This window comes from Corvus cornix, chromosome 7 (genome assembly GCF_000738735.6).
Source record: "Corvus cornix cornix isolate S_Up_H32 chromosome 7, ASM73873v5, whole genome shotgun sequence".
Classification (NCBI taxonomy): domain Eukaryota; kingdom Metazoa; phylum Chordata; class Aves; order Passeriformes; family Corvidae; genus Corvus; species Corvus cornix.
The window spans coordinates 31,534,799-31,553,958 of NC_046337.1; the positions used below are offsets into that span (position 1 = coordinate 31,534,799).

At 38.2% G+C, this 19,160-nt stretch overlaps 1 protein-coding gene across 1 annotated transcript in view; it reads left to right on the plus strand.

Moving 5' to 3' along the window:
* The window catches only part of COL5A2 (collagen type V alpha 2 chain), a 171,160-nt gene that overhangs the window by 25,068 nt on the left and 126,932 nt on the right, over positions 1-19,160 (plus strand). The window contains exon 2 of the mRNA XM_010406502.4: positions 11,279-11,369. The gene's annotated coding sequence lies outside the window, so the exon portion shown is untranslated. The remainder of the gene's footprint in view (positions 1-11,278; positions 11,370-19,160) is intronic.

Here is a 19,160-nt window from a genome sequence, read left to right on the forward strand (position 1 = left end):
TTTTCACACACATTAATGTGTGGAACAGTTGATACCAAGTGCTACATCTCAGGTTAAAATCATATCCCAGTGAAAACAATGGAAGATTAACAATTTCATTGTGTATATTGATATCAGGTTTAACTGAAATTGGTAAAACTGCTTAAAAAATAAGCACAATAGACTGAAGTTGGTCCCAATAAGATTATTATTTCTCCTGTAAACCTTTTTAGATACTACATGTGTATCTTGTTTAATAACCTCTTATTCAGAAGTCAACTGTCCCACTGTAGAGACTGCAGAGGGAGCAGCAATCCCTCGCTTGCTTTCACAGTGCCTGTGAAAGGGTTCTGGTTGACAGTAGTGGAAACTCAAACCTTTCCTTGGCGAGGCCTTCATGCTGGTTACTGCTGGGAAGGGCAAACTTTTCACTCTGGCATTGTGCCGTTGCCCAGGGAACAAACCCGTCCTGGTGCAGACTGCAGTTCCTGGGGCCATCCCATGGCTCTCACCTTTCCTGGAGCTGCTGGTGAGGTGTTTGCTGCAGCCGGGAGAGCAGCCAGTGCAGGGGGATCAGACACTGCCAGCTTGGTGCTCCAAGCTATGCTGGATAGGAAAGGTTACACAAAAGCAAAAATTTTGTGCAAATTGATGTTGGTTGGAGGGCAGGCTCTTGTTTTGTAGCAGAATAAGGAGGAGATACAAGATGAGTGAACAAATATTTATTCTGGTAGTTGAATGTGTGTTACAGTTACTGTGATGAGAAGGGCTTGGAGCAGAAATAAGCTTGGACTGCTTCTGTGATTGGAAATTCTTCAAAGACAGACACTTGCTGACATTGTACACAGGAATCAATTTATATTCATTAAATTCTTAGATCTTCTTGTAGAAACCATTTTTTTTCTAGTTGGTTTATTTGAAGTCTGAAAACAGTGTAGTATTAAGCCCCAACAGGCCCCAAAACTGAGGATGTTTTGGAAGTGCCTGTGTGACAGTGCAAACCCCTCCCTAGTCCTTACAGTTGTTTTCCAGAGACCTGGGTTTATAAGAGCATGCCAGGAATCCCCTTGTCCTAACTATGGAAAGGGTGGGAAAAGGTGAAAAAGAAGGAGCATGACTGAGAGCTTGAAGAAGTCAGAAATGACTACATTGAAGTTTTACAGTCAGACAGGGTACTATTTACTACAGAGAGACTGCCCAAATCTAAAATTGTATAATGATGGGTCCTGAATTTTTACACATACTGGCAGAAGAAAAATATAAATGTCATATTGCAAGTATATGGAAGAAATGTGAATTTGTAGTTCAGTGCATTATTATCAATTGTCATGCAATAATGTTGAGTTTTGAAATTGTAGGGAGGCTTTGTTTCACTATGCCTGTGGGTTGTATCACAGAGAACCTGGTTTCTCCTTGGCCATACTTAGTAGGAGATGTAAAGATGTAGAGGTCAATTAGCAGTCAGTAAAGGCATAATTAGAAAAAAAAGATTTTTCTTTTGGCATTGAGCGGGCAACTGCAACATGTTGTAGTTAGCCAAGCAGTAAAGTTGTTTGTGTTGCAGGCCAGTGAATAGGAAAACAATCCATTCTGGTTGAATAAGCTGTTAGTCTGATGATGAAAATCTGGAAGTGAGATAGAAAATAAAGCAAAAAGGACAGTCTTTACTGCAATGTAACATGATTTGAAATTATAAACTGCATGATGAGCTTTTATAGTAGCTGTGGGAACTTTATTTGCCATTGCTTCTTGCCCAGCTGTCTGCTGCTGTGCTTGAATTGCTTTAATTCCCCTCCCACAGTGAATTCCTTCCATCTTATCTATTATCTAGAGAAGGAGAGTTTCACCTTGTTTTCCACATTCTTTGATTTACAGTTATTTTTTAAAAGTAATGCACACTCCTAATGTAGGGGTTAGAGACCATCTATAATTCAAGTGCAATTCTTGTAGTGACCACATACTGAATTGCAAAAGCAACCAGTAAAATAAAGTGCTGTAAACTGTGTGCCTTCTATACTTGCTCATATTTCCTTACAGCAGAAGCTGCTGCTTATTAGGGATTAGAGAACTGAAATGTCCTGGCATCTCCTGCAAGTGGGAAAATTGCAAACCTCAGCCACGCATCTGCTGAAGTAGCTGTGGTACTTAAATAAAGGTCTTGAAACCTTAATTAATTAAAATGGAGTGAAAACTAGTCAGTAACACTTGGCACTGATCAGGCAAATTGTACTTTAATTTTAGTTGTGGCTATTGCACCTCCTTCCCTGCACATACATTCAAAATCCTGAATAGTGTTTTTCCCTACAAAATATAGTCCCCTGGATTCTGGGATTTCAGTATCCCTTGTTCTGGGATTTCAGTATTTTTGACTGTCTCTATTATAAAATAAAAAAAAGAAAAAAAAAAATCTAAGAAAAAACACAAGGAAACTCTATGTTCCAAAACCTCAAAACTTCACAAAACAAATGCTTTTCCATTCACGGAACTTGCAGAGCTTATTACTGTTTCCGTGTTTTTTTAAGGAGGTGGGGTTACAAAGTTATCCAAAGTGTTCTCTTTGGATGGAGGCTTGGTGTGTTTCTCTCAATCAGGCTTTACTCATGTAATCACAGATTTTTGAGGCAGTGTTAAATTGGATTTCTTAAGGTAACAGAAACCTCTTTGTCTGAAACCTTCAATTCTAGAAATACCAAAGTGCAGCTTAGAAAAAAGAAATAAGAAACATCTGGTAAGTCAGGATGCTGTCTGCACTGGCACAAAGATGCAATAATAAAAAGCCATTTTTTTCCAAGTCTGTTCTTGCAAATAACATTATTACAAGAGTTTGCTGGCTGCAGAGTGCCTTAGGGAAACAAGGACATGTTGCAAAGTGTTTTGCTGCGTGGAACAGCTACACTTTGGAAATAGTTCTCTGTTGGCTACTTGCATGAGAGAACAGTGAGGTTGGCTTGTAATTGGGGCAGGTTTGTGCATCTCGCACAGACACATTCAAGCTAACAGCTGGTAGCAGAACTAAGTGCAGTGTAAAAGCTTAGTTTCTTAGTAGGTAAGACAGTCATACTCTGTTGTAATTGGTTCTTCATAGGCTTGAAAAAAGTCTTTTAAATACCATTGGGATCATCCTCTCTGGTGTGTCAGCCTGTCTTTGATATTCTTGGTAGTGAAAGGCTGTGGCCTACAAGGAAATGGACATTACGTGTGCATGTAAATATTGCACCCCAAGCCTTAACTGTGCTAGACTCATTGATACAGATTGGGCTCAATGCTCCATTGCCTAGGGACAGTTTGTTCTGGGCAAGTAGCCAGAAAATGCTGGCACAGAGGGATTCTCCAGCCCAGAAAATGGGACATGTAGTGGTTGTAGCAGTTCAAGCAAGGTAAGCTCGTGCCAGCCACAATCTAAGCCCTTGCTTTCAGAATGAAACAACTCTTCTGCTTTTTCTAGTGTGCAAACTCTGCTCATCCTGGCACAGATAACCCTAATACTGTTTTCACAAAAATAGAGATCTCTATTTTAGCAGTAGCTAAAATTATCTTGAGGTACGATAGCCAGTAGCACCATTTTGGAAAAAGTGCATTACAGAAAAAACATTACAAATGTTCTCTCATTTTCTTCTCCTGGCTTTAAGTATGTCCCTGGCACTTTTACTGTTTCATTTCTTTTCCCTACAGTCAGACTCTGCTGTGGTTTGGTTCTGAACAGGAGATGCTGATTTGTCTTAGTGTCAAACTAGCAACTCTTCAGTGCAGTGTGAAGTGGGATCTTTGCCCCCGTGTAAAATGGCTCTGCTGGCACCAGATGTCAGTGTTGGCCTGTGCTAACCGGGCACAGGGCCGGGCACGTCTGTGTGTCCCCCTCTGCCCCAGGGGCTCCAAGCGCTTCAACAAGGCTGGATGGTGAGAGCCTACTTGTGAGGAGTCATCGTCCACAATTGAATTATAGATGAGAGCTGCTTTCTGGTTAAGGGATTATTTTAAAAATAAAACCATTGCTTAAAAAAGTGATTTGATAAATTGTATCAACAAAACAATAGCCATTTTGCTCAGTTAATATGAACTGTTGTTATATAGCCAATTCTAGTTGTATTTTACCTCCAGCTGCTCTAACTATACTGAAAGTGCAGCCTGTGGAAATCTTCACAGATTTTGCATTTATGTCGTGCTAATTGTTTACAAGCAAATTATTTTTACTAGACAGTGATTACAAAGAGCAGACTAAGATAAATATATTAGCTTTACCAAGATGCCTCATAACCTAAAGAAATAAATGGTCATTATTGTAAGTGAATAATAGTCCTTGATGTAATGAATGACACAAATGATGCCAACTCAACCCATTGCAGTGTGTGTATGTGGGGAAAAAGGAGTTTGGGCAAACTAGGAAGGCAGATGTTTTGAGGCCAGTGACTGAAACTTATTTCTGGGTCAGATTCTGTGTTTCACCTTTGGGAGGATTGTAGAGAATTCTTGGCTTCTTGTGATCTATGGGCTGAAAGAGCTTTTCACATAACTTTGCCAGGGAAAAGTTGCTCTGTGTAATGGAAGCAAATGCTGGCTGGCTTTGCTTTTAATGGCCACAGTGATGTGAAACCTGGTGCCAGCATGTTTGGCCAGCACTGCTGGTAAAGGATGGCATTCCTGCATAATGGGAGAGTCACAGTTCAGGGTTAGGGATGCTATTTATTGACTGAGACCCTCACTTTCGAGAGGAGTATACAGCCTTTTGAAGTCATTTAAGTGAACCTAAGTAAAACCTTCTGTGCCTTGAATTGCCTCTAGAGGTTCCCGTTCATCTCTGATCATCAAGGGGAATACAGCAAGCAGTACCTTGGGTTATGGACATCATTTAAGTGCTTAAGACTTAATGCGATTATATCTTATTGTTTAATAGATCTTGATAAATTTTTCTACAATTGCTACTAAAAAATTGATACTTTCTACTATCAACTTACAAAAGTGCGTTTTGCATTAGGCCCTCAGAGGAGGGAGAAGGTAAAGAAAAGCAAAACAGTAACTTCAGCTTAGTAGTACTGAAAAAAGAAATCTTTTTGGTAAGAGAGAATACCAACTGTGAGAGAATAGGAACATTGCTCTAATTGAAAGGAATGCTGAACTAATGTTTGTATTAGAATAAATTACTGGAAAAAAAACAAGAGAAAGTATGAAAACATATCTAGACCACAGAGTCAAAATAGATGAAATTTTAAGAGAACATAGAAGTGAACTGGAAATTTCCTGTTATTCTCCTAAGTGTGATTTGTAATAGAAATAAGAAAGTGATCTTAGTTAGAAATGTATTTCATTCTTATCTCTTGTGTCCTATTACCTTGAAAAAACAGGATAATGGATATTAAAAATAAGAGCTCTATGTGCCCTTACATACATGCTTTGCTGGTTTATATTTTTGTTGGAAAAATTCTAATTCATATTTGTGATGTAAATTAGGGTATGAATGATATGAAAAAAAAAAGCTTTTTCCCTAATTGAGAATAAAGGGTACTCCCTATCCTGCCATACCCCAGGATCTGAACAGAGAGCAAAAGGACATGAAGGAATGGGAACACTGGAACTTTAGAAAAATATTGAAGTATTAGCAGGTGCTATTTGATGCTGACATCCTCTAAAAGGAGATAGTGACTAACAATAGACTGACCTTTTTTGTGAATGTATGTGAATATTTATATCAGGTCTTTTAAATTTTCTTTTTAGAAGTGCGAATTCCTACAAACTTGGGCTTTTTTGTAAATATTAAGATTTCCATCCTTTTTTTTTGGGGGGGGGGGGGGGGGAAGGAGATGGACCAAGCTCTACAAACAAACAAACAAAAACCCCAAGGAAGAGTAAGTCTATATCATATTATGGATGTTGTTACATACCTTTTGCAAACTCACCTCAATGACAGCTCAATTTGTCTCCCATCCAAAAGTCTGTTTTTCTGCAAGAAAAGTACAAAGTGTTCTATAAGTTGTAGAGGTTGCTTCTGGGATGTTTGCATCCAAATTAATCCTACTTGTACTCCATTTCACAGTACAAATTTAATTCACTTCTAATAAGTAAAGATATTTTCTCTGACACTCCCTTTTTCAAATGAGTTTCTAGGTTGGAATGTGTAGCTATGAATAAGAAAGGATCTGGATATTTGTATTGTCCATTTAAAAGTTGTATTTCATACACTGTTTCATAAACTATCCTTACAAGAAGAAACCCCTTACCCTTGCCCCAAACCCCAACCCCTACCTGGGGTCCTCTTTATAACTCCTGTCAACCTGGAGGTATCTCAAATACCCAATAATATTTAGCCAGGAGATTAATTCTAATTTTATATTGCTTAATCATCCTATCTGCTTATTACTTTGTAGTTCTGTCTACGATTTGCAGTACCACCTGTCACTCTCACTTCTCTCTTACTATTTCCTGTTCTCACCATAATGCTGTTATGACATAAACTTTGCCTGGCACTTCTAAGGCCTTCCACAAAATAAAATTAAGTCGTCAGTTGTTTGAGTATATTCTGACAAGAGTAATCTAAAATATGTTAAAGTTGTAATAACTTGGTTAATAAATGGAAATACTGGTCTATTTTATAAATATGTAGAAGCCAAAAAGTAGCCACAGCACATATTATAGCTTATAATTCTTGAAGAATTACAACCTGTTAGTGTATTTCTAGCTGTGTAGTAAGACTGCAAATTAAATACTCTATTTACTGAAATTTTCCTTTTTGGTGGTAGTAAGACCAACTGATGTTATGGAAATGGTATGTTAATAATGTTTTGAGAGATGAAGTAATATTTTGAGTACTAAAAAGGATTGTCTTTCTTTAAGGATCTTTGTCCTGATTTACTGAAAAAACTGAAGAGCTTTCATTTGTGTGGATTTTATGTGTTTTATCCAGCGGAAAAAAGTTGTCATCTTCTAGTTCAATGTCACAGATCCAAATACTATTGAAGTTTAAGAACTTTCTATCTGTTCCTGTAGGTTTTTACATCAAGTTAGAAAAGAATATCCTTTTGACTTTCATGTAAGTGATCTACTTGTGTCTCAGATCATAAATCTAACCAGCAGTGCAAGTCAGGCAGAAGAACGCCTCTTTGTAGGCACTGAGCCATTGTCTAGAATTTTTACACTCACTCTTTCTCTTCTTGTGTGCAAGTAATGACTGAGCAGGACTCAGCTTTCCAGAGGTGAGGGCTGATGACTCTCTTCCCCATTTCTTCCTCAGGGAGCAGACAGTTGTTCTCCTTCCCCAAGGTTGCCCAGCATGGTGTCCTCCTAAGAAGGCAAGAATAAGAAGAATGTTTAGCACAATTATTTCTCACATTTCTTCCTTTAATTAGTTCTGTGCTTTATTTTCCTTGTACTGGATTTACTCCAAATTTTACATCATGAGCTCAGAGTTTTACTTAAATCACACATCTGTTAAAATAATCTATTTGTGTGTGGCAGACTGCTACAATGATTAATATTTCCCATCTTGGTATAGACAGTTGATGCAAAACACAGGATAATATTTTCTAAACTGCACATTTCTAACTAAAATCCTATTAGCAATCTTTTCTAGACAAAAATGAAGGGTCATGTCTACACTCAAAGTGAAGTTAGTTTAAAAAGCAGACAGAAAATATAATGTAAAAGCTCACAGCATTTTCAGACCATGCATTGATATATGTAGCTTTAAAAAATTCCAGGGTGTGAGTTTTTTCATTTCTGGAAGAAAATACAGATATTCGAACTCCAGCATTACCCACAGCACTAGTCATGTTTTCCAGGTTGGCTTCCTGGATGGACTGTAGTTTCCAGTCTTATATCTCTGGGATTCCTCTTCAACTACATCAACATCTGGCATAGTGATTTGATACTGTTTTGTTATTACTTTCCCCATTTAAAATACATGCACCATGAAAAATGTTACAGGATGGTGTCATGTTATCATAAAAAGGAAAAAGGTTGTCGCTGCAAAACATCACCTCTGCTTTAATGGTTAAACATGATTTAAGTCATGGGAGGATAGAGACCCTGGTCATAATTTAAATTTCATTCTATTTTTCTTACCTCTGAGTAAGAACCTTCATCAAACAATGATCAGTGATAACCCAGGCATCTGAATTAAGCAGAGAGAGTGGTCTGTGGAGCAATGGAAGCACCAAGAAAGTTCTCAGTCACAGCTCAGTGACCTTTAGCATGGCTGCTGTGATACAGCCCTCCCTTTAGCAACACTGAAAAAATGCTACTGACAGCAGAAGGTTTCAAGGAAGGGAAAGTCAATTATGGGTCTTGTTCATTCTACTTAAGGATGATAAAGCAGGTAAATAACCTATGTGTTGCACAAAACTGAGTTTTGAGAATGAAAATAATGCCCAAGGTGAATTTGGGGCAGACAGGAGAGTGACAAAATCAGCTGACAAAAAGTGACTTAATCACTTTTGATCATTTCTATAAGTCATTAGTTTGTAGAACCCAAATTGCAGGGTTTTGTCTTCAGCCTTAAATCTCTCATAAATAAAAAAATTGACACGCTGTATTTCCATTGCCTTTCCCAATTCCTAATGTAAAACTGTGGGTTTTATACATTTAATTTTATGGGGCCTGTGCTTTATGATGTCATGTAAGGTAATTTCTACTATTTCTGCCCAGTTTCTGTCAGAGTTTCCTTAATGTGTAGTTCCATGTGCTGCAGATACAATCAGTAGAGCTTCCAGAGCTATATCCCCCTGCTATTAAGGTGGCTGGGTTGCACATAAAGCCATCTTGCTGGGGGTCAAAGACCAGGGGTTTTTTGGGACTTAGAGTCAGATTGAACTTGGTGGCTTCTAGGGATACTGGTAAATAAAACATGTCTCTGCCAGGCAGATTAAATGTTTCAATTTTAAATTATGGAAGAGGAAAGTAGTAGCTAGCCAAAGTTCTGTTTTAGTTTAATTGCAGTTTATATAATTAAATTAAATCATCTAGTGCCTTAGAGGTAGATTTCAGAAATTGATTTCAAATTAATAATAAAGACAATTATTAGTGCTTACATTAACCTAGTTCAGACTGTTCCATAACCCAAAGCAGAAAGGTTGGTTTATATCAAATTTTATGTTCTGAATTTTTCATTTCATCAAGTAGTCCTACATGGCTGTCTTTTTCCCTAGCCTGAAAAAGGCAATTGGGATTCACCACTTCTGTGGAATGAAGGAGGGGAGCTGAATTCTGAGTACAGCAGTAAATGTAACACTACCTATATTCCGTCCATGCCCACTACCCTGTAATTCAGAGAGAGATGTCCAAATCCGTCTATAAACACTCCGTCATAAAATATGAGTCTCAAACACTAAACCTTGATATTTTCTTTGAAAAGAATGCATATGAATAAATCACTTAATAAACACATTTACCACTCCCAAGCTTTCCTAGCAGTTATGCCATTGTAAAGTCTTGCTTCCTGCTCTGTGCTTGCATTCTCAGAACTTTGAGAGTACAGCTTTGACTTCCTACTGTAGCATCTCAAGTTTGCCAGAATTTCTGAACTGTAGTCATCTTTGTAGCTGCAACCATGGCAAAGTCTCTTGTCTTGTGCTCCCCTGAGAGTGCCTCTATTGGGATTCTTGGAAAATAAATCAGTGACTGTTTCAGCCCACGTTCTAGTGCGTGGACGACCTCTGTATCCCTTTGGATAGCTCTGTAGTGACTCACAAGTCTTGTCCAGTCCTGGCTTTCTTAGCATTTTTCCATTCACTTCAGTTGCAGAACAGTGTTTTTTCTGCACTTCAGTTCTAAGAACACTAGGGAATTCTATCTAGCTTACTTTAAATTAGCTGACTAAATCTGTGCCTCTTACTGGGTTCTTCATGTGGCAGTTCATTTCCTTGTCCCTGCCATGAGCTTCTGTTGGATGAGGTCGGGCACTGAGCAAACCAGGCAGGCATCACCTGGCTGGCTCTTGACTCTGTGTGCCAGCAGTGTGACCCTTCTCTGGCACTGCACAGATTGCCATGCTCAGCCTGATTTAATTTACCCGTTTGCAAAGATTTTATTTTGGAAAAGAAATCTGACCATGCTGATATGTGGAACAATGTGTTGACAAAACCTCTGTATTGCACTGTGGGAAGTTAGTGATCTGTTTGCAGAAATGGACAACCCAAGTAAAGTATGCAGCTGTGACATAAAATTTTTAAAAGTATAAAAACCTACCAGGAATATAGCAGACATTAGATTAAGACTTAGTTCTCATACAGCATTTTCAATAATAACCCTTAATTGAAAACCAGTTACAGAAAATGACGTTTTATTACATGTACTCCCTCAGCACGGATAATGAGGCCTTGGGAGCTGTGGGTTCACCACTACCGGGTTTCTGTAACCATGGCATCAGTGTTGGCTCCCCACATTTTGAGGAGGTAATGGATTTCAGCAATATGCTTCTATAAGACAGCTTTGTCCAGTCCATCAACAGAGTTCTTTTCAGCGGTTCCATAAACTCTATCTCAGTTTAAAATACCTTGTAATTTACTCTATCAAACAGCATGATTTCTTATAAGAAGTAAAACTGAATGTTTTTATATTTCATAAACTATGAAAAAGTATAATTTTCTTTGTATTTTTCTAATTTTGGGAATTTATCATAAGTGTTGTACATTGGCAGACAAGCAACCTGAGATTTAGAATCATGGAATGATTAAATCCAAGTTAATGAAGGTATTTATCTACCCATCTTAAGATTCACGTCAGATGTCTAAGGGCAGATCTAAAAGACATTTAAACAGACAATAAAATGCTGTTATTTGAACGGTTTTTTACTCCGCCCTCTGAAAGACTTTATAAACTGAGAAATGCCAATTTTAGTTTTGTTCTGGTTTTGAACACAGTATGAATGCCGTTGTTCAGGCTGTACCAGTCACCTGCTCTTGCACAGAACCTGCCCAGGTCTGTGTGGGCAGCCAGGCTGTACCTGGGCATTCCATTGATGTCAGGTTTGGGTTTTAGTCTAACTGTTTCTGGCCATAGCCCAGCCTCAGTTGCTGGGCTATCCTGTCCACATTGCAGACAAAATCCTGTCAAATAAAGCCAGATTTAAGATTGTACCGTGTTCCATGTAAAACACAATATCCATCTGCTGGGACAAAGTTTAGCAATCACAATGATGGGTTTATTGTGTGGTATAAAAGGAGCAGGTCTCCTGATCCAAGTCCTGAAAGTTGTCTTGTATGCATAAACATGTCTATGCAACAATCATTACACAGGGGAAGGCACAGTTGTTTGAAAACAGAATGTGTAATTTTTAAAATATAATGTTGTAACTGGAAATTTTTATCAGCAGATTTGATCTACTTGGCAAGAAAGAGCTATTTTGATGAAAAAGATTGGATCTGAGTGATGGAGTCTTTATTCTGAAGGAGAGATTGCATGCAGTAAGTAGCAGAAATATTTTGTGATTCTTATTATATTCTTAAAATATTTAAGACTCCATCAGAGTGTGCAGTAGAAATGGTTTTATTGTGGCTGAGTTACTCATGTTTAATACTACCAGCTTCTGGAAAGGCTAGAGCTCAATTTCTGTAAAAGGTCAGCTGCCTTACATTGTTAACATTAATTTGGCTTTTTCCCCCCCTTTTCCAGTTAAAATTAACTACTTGAACACGTTTAAGAAAATATTGCTCTATGACTTCACTGAGCTGAATCCAAGGGCACTGATGCCTTTCTGTATTTATGGTACATACTGTATTCTTCCAGCTTTCACTTCCATGTGGTGGTGGATGAAAGAGAAGAGTCACTGATCTCAAGTAAAAACAGCTCTCAATGGCACTTAAAAATAAAGATCTGAATGTTGTATTAAAAAGCTGCATTTCATGTATTCCACTGTTAAATGGGGCTTTCTGTGCTAAACCCTACCCTTTAAAAATTTGTCCTTTTTTAAACACTAGAGGTTACTTGAGAGATTGTTTTTTTCAAATAGGGTAATGTCTTAGCAAACCTATGCCTGAAAGGTGTGTCTTTTTAAGAATAATTAACTGCTGAGAAAAGACAGCTTTGAAAAGGTATAGCAACCAATTATGGCAAAATGTTAATTAAAAAGCTGGCTTTGCATTTGCAACTGATTATGTTTCTGTGATTATTTCTCACAGCAGCCAAGAAATAGGTGCTCACTTGTTAGCAAAAAGAAATCTTAATGACAGTTGTGAATCATCCAGGTTGCTAAGAGGTTAACTCACAAACCAGGTGGTACTAAGTGGAGTTGAAAAAGTGTGCCAGGTAGTGTAGGAGCTTTTCTTCTGACCAGCAGTCAGAAGAAACCTTCTCCAGTAGCGCACAGCTGTGTCAGCTGGAGGTTCAGGGTAGGTGAATTGTAGCCTTCACTAAGATCTTGAGGAAGTAACCCTTGAACGTGGTGTTTCTGAACTGGACTTCTAAATGTGCAACATCTTAAATGAAAGAACAAAATGGATCAACAGTCAAGTGGAGGAGTTGATCTCTTTGCGTTCCTGAGAAGTGAGTAAGGTAGCTTCATTGCTTAGGTACTGTGCTTGCTTTAAAAACAACAACAACAAAAAACCCCATCAAACCAAAATTCTACACTAATCCCCCCCTCAAAAAATCCAAAAACCTACCACCTGAGTATATATATCTGTTAACCCGATTTTTGAGATGTTTGCCCTCATAGAGCTTATATGTGACAGAGTATCTGCTGTTTCAAATCTTGCCTGCATGTATAGACAAAAATGAAAATTGGTAGGTATTAACTAGAGCAGTAATAGAAATTGCTAAAACATTTCCTTTTATCTTTCTGAAATAACCATAAAGAGCTCTGCTGCAAAATTCTACTTTTTTTTTTGGGATTTCTACTTATGTGATAGGACGGGACCACTTGGTAAAAATTACCAAATCCTCTAGATTCCAGAAATCTAGAGGAATGTGGGTGGTGTTGCCACCAAGGCAAGATAACTGAAAATATCAGTTCTGACCTGGTGTATCTTTACTTGAACCAACAGAACTCTTCAGAGATGTCAGTTACTGTTGTGATAAATCTTGAGGAGGGAAATTTTCATTGTTTTCTGTTAAAATTTTTGAGAACAGGGTCTTACAGGCCAACTCCTGAAGTTTATGAATTAGAGATGTGACACACAAAACCCCACAGGCAAATTCCCTGTGCCTCTGGGGCTGGTAAATCAGCCAGTATTTAGAACACTAAGGAATCGGTGGTAAAAACTATAAAATCAGTAACTAGTAACAATTTTTTTGTATGTGCCAGCATTTGTGGCACAAAAAATGTGACCAGTTTTTCAAAGGGTGATCTAAAATGCCTCTTTGAGTTCCTCTGTGCAGGCATGTGTGGTGTTACTGAACTGTGTTTACCCAACAAAATGATTTTACAGGTGTGATATTTTGGATCAAAATAACATACCTGTTTATATAGAGTTTTGTAAGTCATAAAGGTATAATTGGGCATTTTATATGAGCAGTATCTAAGAATGGTTGTGTTTTAATAATTCTGAAAACAGTAAAGCTTGCACAAATTGTTTGCATTAGCCTTTGAAGTCTGTTTTCTTAACATCTTGAATTCTGCTTTGGCTTCCTGGCTTTGTGACAGAGATGCTCCCTGGAATGATTAAAGAATGGTAGCAACTACACTTGAGCGCAGGTGCTTCACTGAGTCCTGTTTTTGGTACATGGTTCTTACAGCTTCCACAAAAACTGTAATTTAAAATTGGCAGAATGAAGAAGTCTCGTTTGTAACATCAGTCACAGTAATGTAGTCCTTGCAACTTCTGCCTGCTAGAAAACTTGTAGAGTTAAAATTGTATGAATTTGTTCTGTATTTCTCTAAAACTGAGCAAAAAAATCTAAACTTTATGCTCATAAAGCTTGAATTCATGTGCTTTTGTTCCCTCTCTCCTCTCATAGGAATTTTAATTTAACAGGCACTTAAAGCATTGAAGTAAGTCACTGTGGGACTGATGCTTTTCCATGCTGCACAGATGTGTGGGGTTTTTTCTTAGCTGTGATTCTCATCAGGTAGTTTGGATTCTTTACTAAGTTATGTAGCAGTAGGGAAAAGAGAAGAGGCTTGTTAAAAGGGAGTTTAAGACCAAGTGATAGATACATGGGAAAGGAGAAGAAAAACTTTGTTATCTCTCTAAAAAAGTATTGGGTTTTTTTTTTCATACAACCATTTCCTCCATATTTGTTAGACTATAATTTTCACATAAATTTCATGTTTTATTGAAAAACATGTTTTTTTTGGTTTTGGGAAATTTTATTCTAAAAAAAAATAAGGTTTTGTGTTTTTAACTAGGTGACTTATTTCAAAAGCACTTCTAAATTCTACTGGGTTTTATGAGGAAGATTTTCACAGCTGTATAGTGAGGTATTCCCATTCAAATTCAGCTGTAGTGGAACACTGAACTCCTATTCTTTGAAAACTTCCCAGAGTACATCAGAGTATTGGGAAAGGGCTGCATGGCTACCTGCAAGCTTGTGCAATGACTGGAACATTCAGAAAGCAGCTTCATTTGTAGCTTCTAAAAGCACTGTATGGGAAAATGAATAATAAATTGTGGTGAAGGATCTAACACTGTTTTAATAATTACACTGATGAAAAATTATGAGAGAACTTGTAAAGAGAGGGACAGCCAAAAGAAACCTCTAGCAACAACAAAATTCCAAACCAACTAAAATGCTGATTTCGGTGTTCTATAGTTTTAATAAAGAAGTAAATGCATGCACCCCACCCCCCCAAAAAAACCCAACCCAAAAACAACTCAAACCTGAGGGTCTATAGTGTTATAAACCCATGATATGCTATTTTTAATGCGAATGTGAAAACTCACAGTGGCCAAATCATGAGTTCCCCAGTTTAATAAATGTATAAGTCAACAGAATATACTTCCTAAAACTCTGCAGTCCAATTGCTCTTTTTAGATTAAGCTGAAAAACCAAAAAATTTGCCTGTTATTAAGGGGTTTGTTTTCACAGTGGGTTAAACTGTTACCAGACTATTTCCCTGAACATCCTTGGAAAAGTGAAATTTAATAGATGTTCTAGAGTGTATTTTTGGGGTGAAAAAGTTTTATAAATACTCCATGCCTGTAGGACAAGAATAGTGCAAAATTAGAAAGGCGGAGAGGGGAATGCAGTAGTGAACACAATGCCAAATCCCAAAGAAGCAGTGCCTGCCCCACGCCCCTTCTTGGCAGTGGTATGGGAACTGTTGTCACCTTGAGGTGCTTATCGCTTACTGGGTGACATTTGCTGACAACTAATTTTACAGTAATTGGAAGAAAAATTTTAAAAAGGCACTTGTAAATGACTCTAATTCCCTTCTTATATGCTATGTATTAGTAATCTAACTCTCAGAGTTAAGCTGTGAATTAAGTGCCTTTGATGTAACGCATCGAAAACCCATATGGGCAGTGGTCTCAGGGTTTTCTGATGTCTGGCACTTTGCCCTGGCTCAAATTTCCATAGATACTCTAGAGAGGAGTAAAAGGACACCTTTCCCTCAGTCTGTAAAAAGCTGATGGAGCATTGCTTGGGTATGAAAGACAAAGACCTGTCTATGAATTATTCAGTGGAAACTATATGGGAGAAATTAATACTGTAGGTATGACTCTCCTTCTGCTGGGTATTGGCAGTAGTTCCAGGTTATTGCTGTGCAGAAGTGCTGTATGTTACTGACAGAGGGGAAACTTCAAGGCCCCATGCAGGTCTGGAATATTGCTTCAGAAAAGCAGTAGAAAAATTCAGTCATGTCAGACCAAGTAAAACAGTAATGAAGGAACTGTAACAGGAACAACAAAAACATTTGCAGTGTCTGCCTTCCTGGTCCTCCCTTGCTACTCTTCCCTTTTGCTCCTGAGCCTCTGGTAGCAGTCAGTACTTGTTGGTCTTGTTTGTGAATGGCTGCTCATGTTCTAATTAACTTACTGAGGAAAAAAAAGAAAACCAAAACCCTCCAGGAATTAGGATGAACAGTTCCCACAGACAGCAAGAGTGGAGTTTAAAAAGGAGGGCTGGAGAGGACTTCGACAATTCCTGTCCTGACCTCCTTAATGCTTTATCTGAAGTTGTATCTGAGTTTTTGTTCAGCAGTTTGGGCAAAGATTGATTTATGACACATCCAGTTTTCATCTAAAGCTGCACTGAAGTTGTGAATGGGTAGGATAGGACTTTCTTTTGTGAAGGCATTATAAAAATAGCACTGTTTGGAAGCAATTTGAAGAGTCCCTGCAACATGAACAGCACACTATAAAGGCTTTCTGATTTGTAAAATATTTCCTGCTCCATCAGACTTAACCCTTTGGTGACTGTAGACATGTAACTGCTGACAAGTTACATACAGTGATGTGATCTAGCAGTAGACAAGCCAAGAAGGACATAAAGTTAAGATATTATAAACTCATATATACTGGTATTCCAAGGATGTGAGGATAGATTATTCATCCAAGTAGCATACTGCAGATTAAATGTCCTAAATATTTGTGGGTTTTTACTAAACATTATATAAATAGATATCATATTTACATATATGCATAGAATTGAAATACATGTGTGTTTCATGCTTTAGGTACATTTTTCATTAATATTAACTGGGTTTGCAGTCTGGAAAATATTTGGACTTAAAGTGTTTACAAACACTGTCCCAAGAGCACTTTCTCTCTCATAAAAGAGAGAGCTTTTATGTAAGTTGGAAGTGCCTTGCTGTTTATCTATAAGTGCATTCATAAAAGGGACATTACAGGTAGGTGTGTAAAACAGCGTCTGCAAGAAGTTTGTGGCCAGCTCAAGCTGCAAACTTTTATCTGTGCCTAGGGATGTCACTTCTTGTAACAACAGTGAAAGGACTTTGCTCTAAAACTTTGATTTCTCAATTGCATTTTTAATACAAATAAAAGATGTGTCTTGCCTGGAAGTAGCTGATAAGATTATTATTCTTAGATTCATGTTGTCTGAGCTGCTCCTGAATTGAAGTCCACTGCAATTTCCCTTGTAGCTTTAAAAGAAAAGTGATCTGTTGGTTTGTGTTTCCTTAAAATTCTGTGTGAACTGTGCCAGCTGAGGAGATGATTGCTGAATATTCCAGTTGCCCCAGGCAGCTGAGGCTGCTGCCTCAGCAGTTATCCCAAGCCAAGTAGTTTGTCTTTGTGGTCAGTGAGCTATGGCTTATTTCTCTTTTCCAGTATATTTTGGACTTTAATGTACAGCTTTTTCTATTCCTTTTTCCTTAAAAAATCATGAATTGCAGTGTTACTGAGCTGAGAAGAAGAATGGCTGGTGTCCCAATAAATGCAAGGTGGCTGAGGCTGGCAGGGTGTTCCTCCAGGGCCAGTGTGGGGAAAGGGAGCTGCAGGCAGTGCAAGTGCTCCAGACACAGTGCAGCATGGAGAGGGCTTGGATGAAGAGCAGTTTACTGCGTGTCTGGATAATCTACATTGAGGAGGGCGTCTTTCTCCATTGAGATGTTGTTTTTCTATGTGATAGGGTAGATTGTCTTCTCTGGCTGGAAAGCAGAAGGCAGAAAACCACAGTATATTAGAGCAAGTCAGAGGTTTCAGGTTCTACAAGCAGGAAAACATACATTTCTGGAGGAGCATATCTTATTGCATAAGCTCTGCTTAGCAGCTAAAGGAGAAAGCAAGCACTTTCTCCAGGCTAACACCCACTCATGACATGCCTTTTGCTCCAATCTGAGAAGCTCATGAAATAGCCATTTACTTTGTACAAGTTTTCCATGTGAGCTGAAAGAATAGCTCAGCTTTATGATTGCAGCTATTACTTTCATCCAGTGTCAAAGCTGAGTTCCAGAAAAGTCTGTGTTTAGTCTCCACCGAATGAAAAAAAAGTTCCCTGCTCCTACTGAAAACTCTCTCATCTTTTCCAAATAGCTTCTGTGTGAAACAGAAGATGTGTCTGAGCAGTAGAGGTGGCAACAGTTATGCTATGCTTTGGCTACGACTGGAATTTGCAGAGAAGTGCTCTCTGTCTGGAAACCAGGCTAAATATCCCTTCCCTTGAGTAACATGCCCATGAAAAAGGCAGGATAACAGAAGGAAACCATGTCGCCTGTGTCTGTGCTCCCTGCTTAGGGATGCACATGAGCAAAGCCGTAAAAGAACAAAGCCTGAGTGAACTTCAAAGTGCTTTCCTTTAATGAAATGTTTCCTGCTTTATGTACTAGCTATTCCTCTTTCTTTATATACCACTAAACCACTTGGTGGAAGATATTTAATCAGGAAAAAAAAATATTGCACCTTCAATTTTGATTTTTATTTTATGTTAGTTTGTAAGATTAGAAGTGCAAGCATTTTAGAATTAAGATTCTTTAGAGTTTTAAAAAAACATTAATTCAGTGTGATTTTTGTTATTTGGAAGTAGTAATGAGAATTGCCATATGGTTGTGAAAAGATTTTTAGGTTATTCTGGTCTAAAAACTGGAATTAAAACTGCATTGTGTCCTTACTGTTCTTCATACTTGTACAGAAGCAATATATGAAGCTGTTGTCTTAGAGAGGTGGGAGTTTTCCACATACCTCCATCAGGTACAAATAGATCTGCAAAGAACAAAGCAGAGGAAATCAGTCTCTGGTTCTCAGTGCTCTTTAACAGCTTTAGCGTATGACATGCAAGGTCTCCGTCTGCTTTTCAGAAGAGAGGAATTGGTTACGGCAGCGCCCTGGCCGGATTCCAGCAGGGAACTCCAGAGCTCCATCTGCCAACTCCCTCCTGCGGTTACAGATGGGTAACTCTTGCCTAAATAAAGCATCCAGCCACTGCAGGCTCTCTCCTGTGCACAAGTACATGCAGTATGCACAGTTTAAGTGTCTTCATGCATATATCTAAATAATCTTGTTATTATGATAACACAGCAACTTCTCACTGTTGGGTGTTACTTGGCATGGATGTTTGACCCCCATCAAATTCTCTGAAATGCTGAATTATTTTCTTCTTTTTTTTCCCCGTCATCTTTGAGCATGATTTTGGCTTTAGAGAAATTTTTTACTCTCTATCAAGTTCAATACTGAAGAGGAAATTGGTAGAAATTTCTTTTGTAACAACGTCTAGAAGTATCAAGTGCAAAATGAAGTACTATTATATAGGAGTTGGGAATCTCTGTGAGGGAAGGCAGAGAAGGCCTGGCATCTCTCAGACTGACGATACTGGAAGGAGGGAAACTTCTCTCTCCATCCAAGAGTTGGATTTAGGTT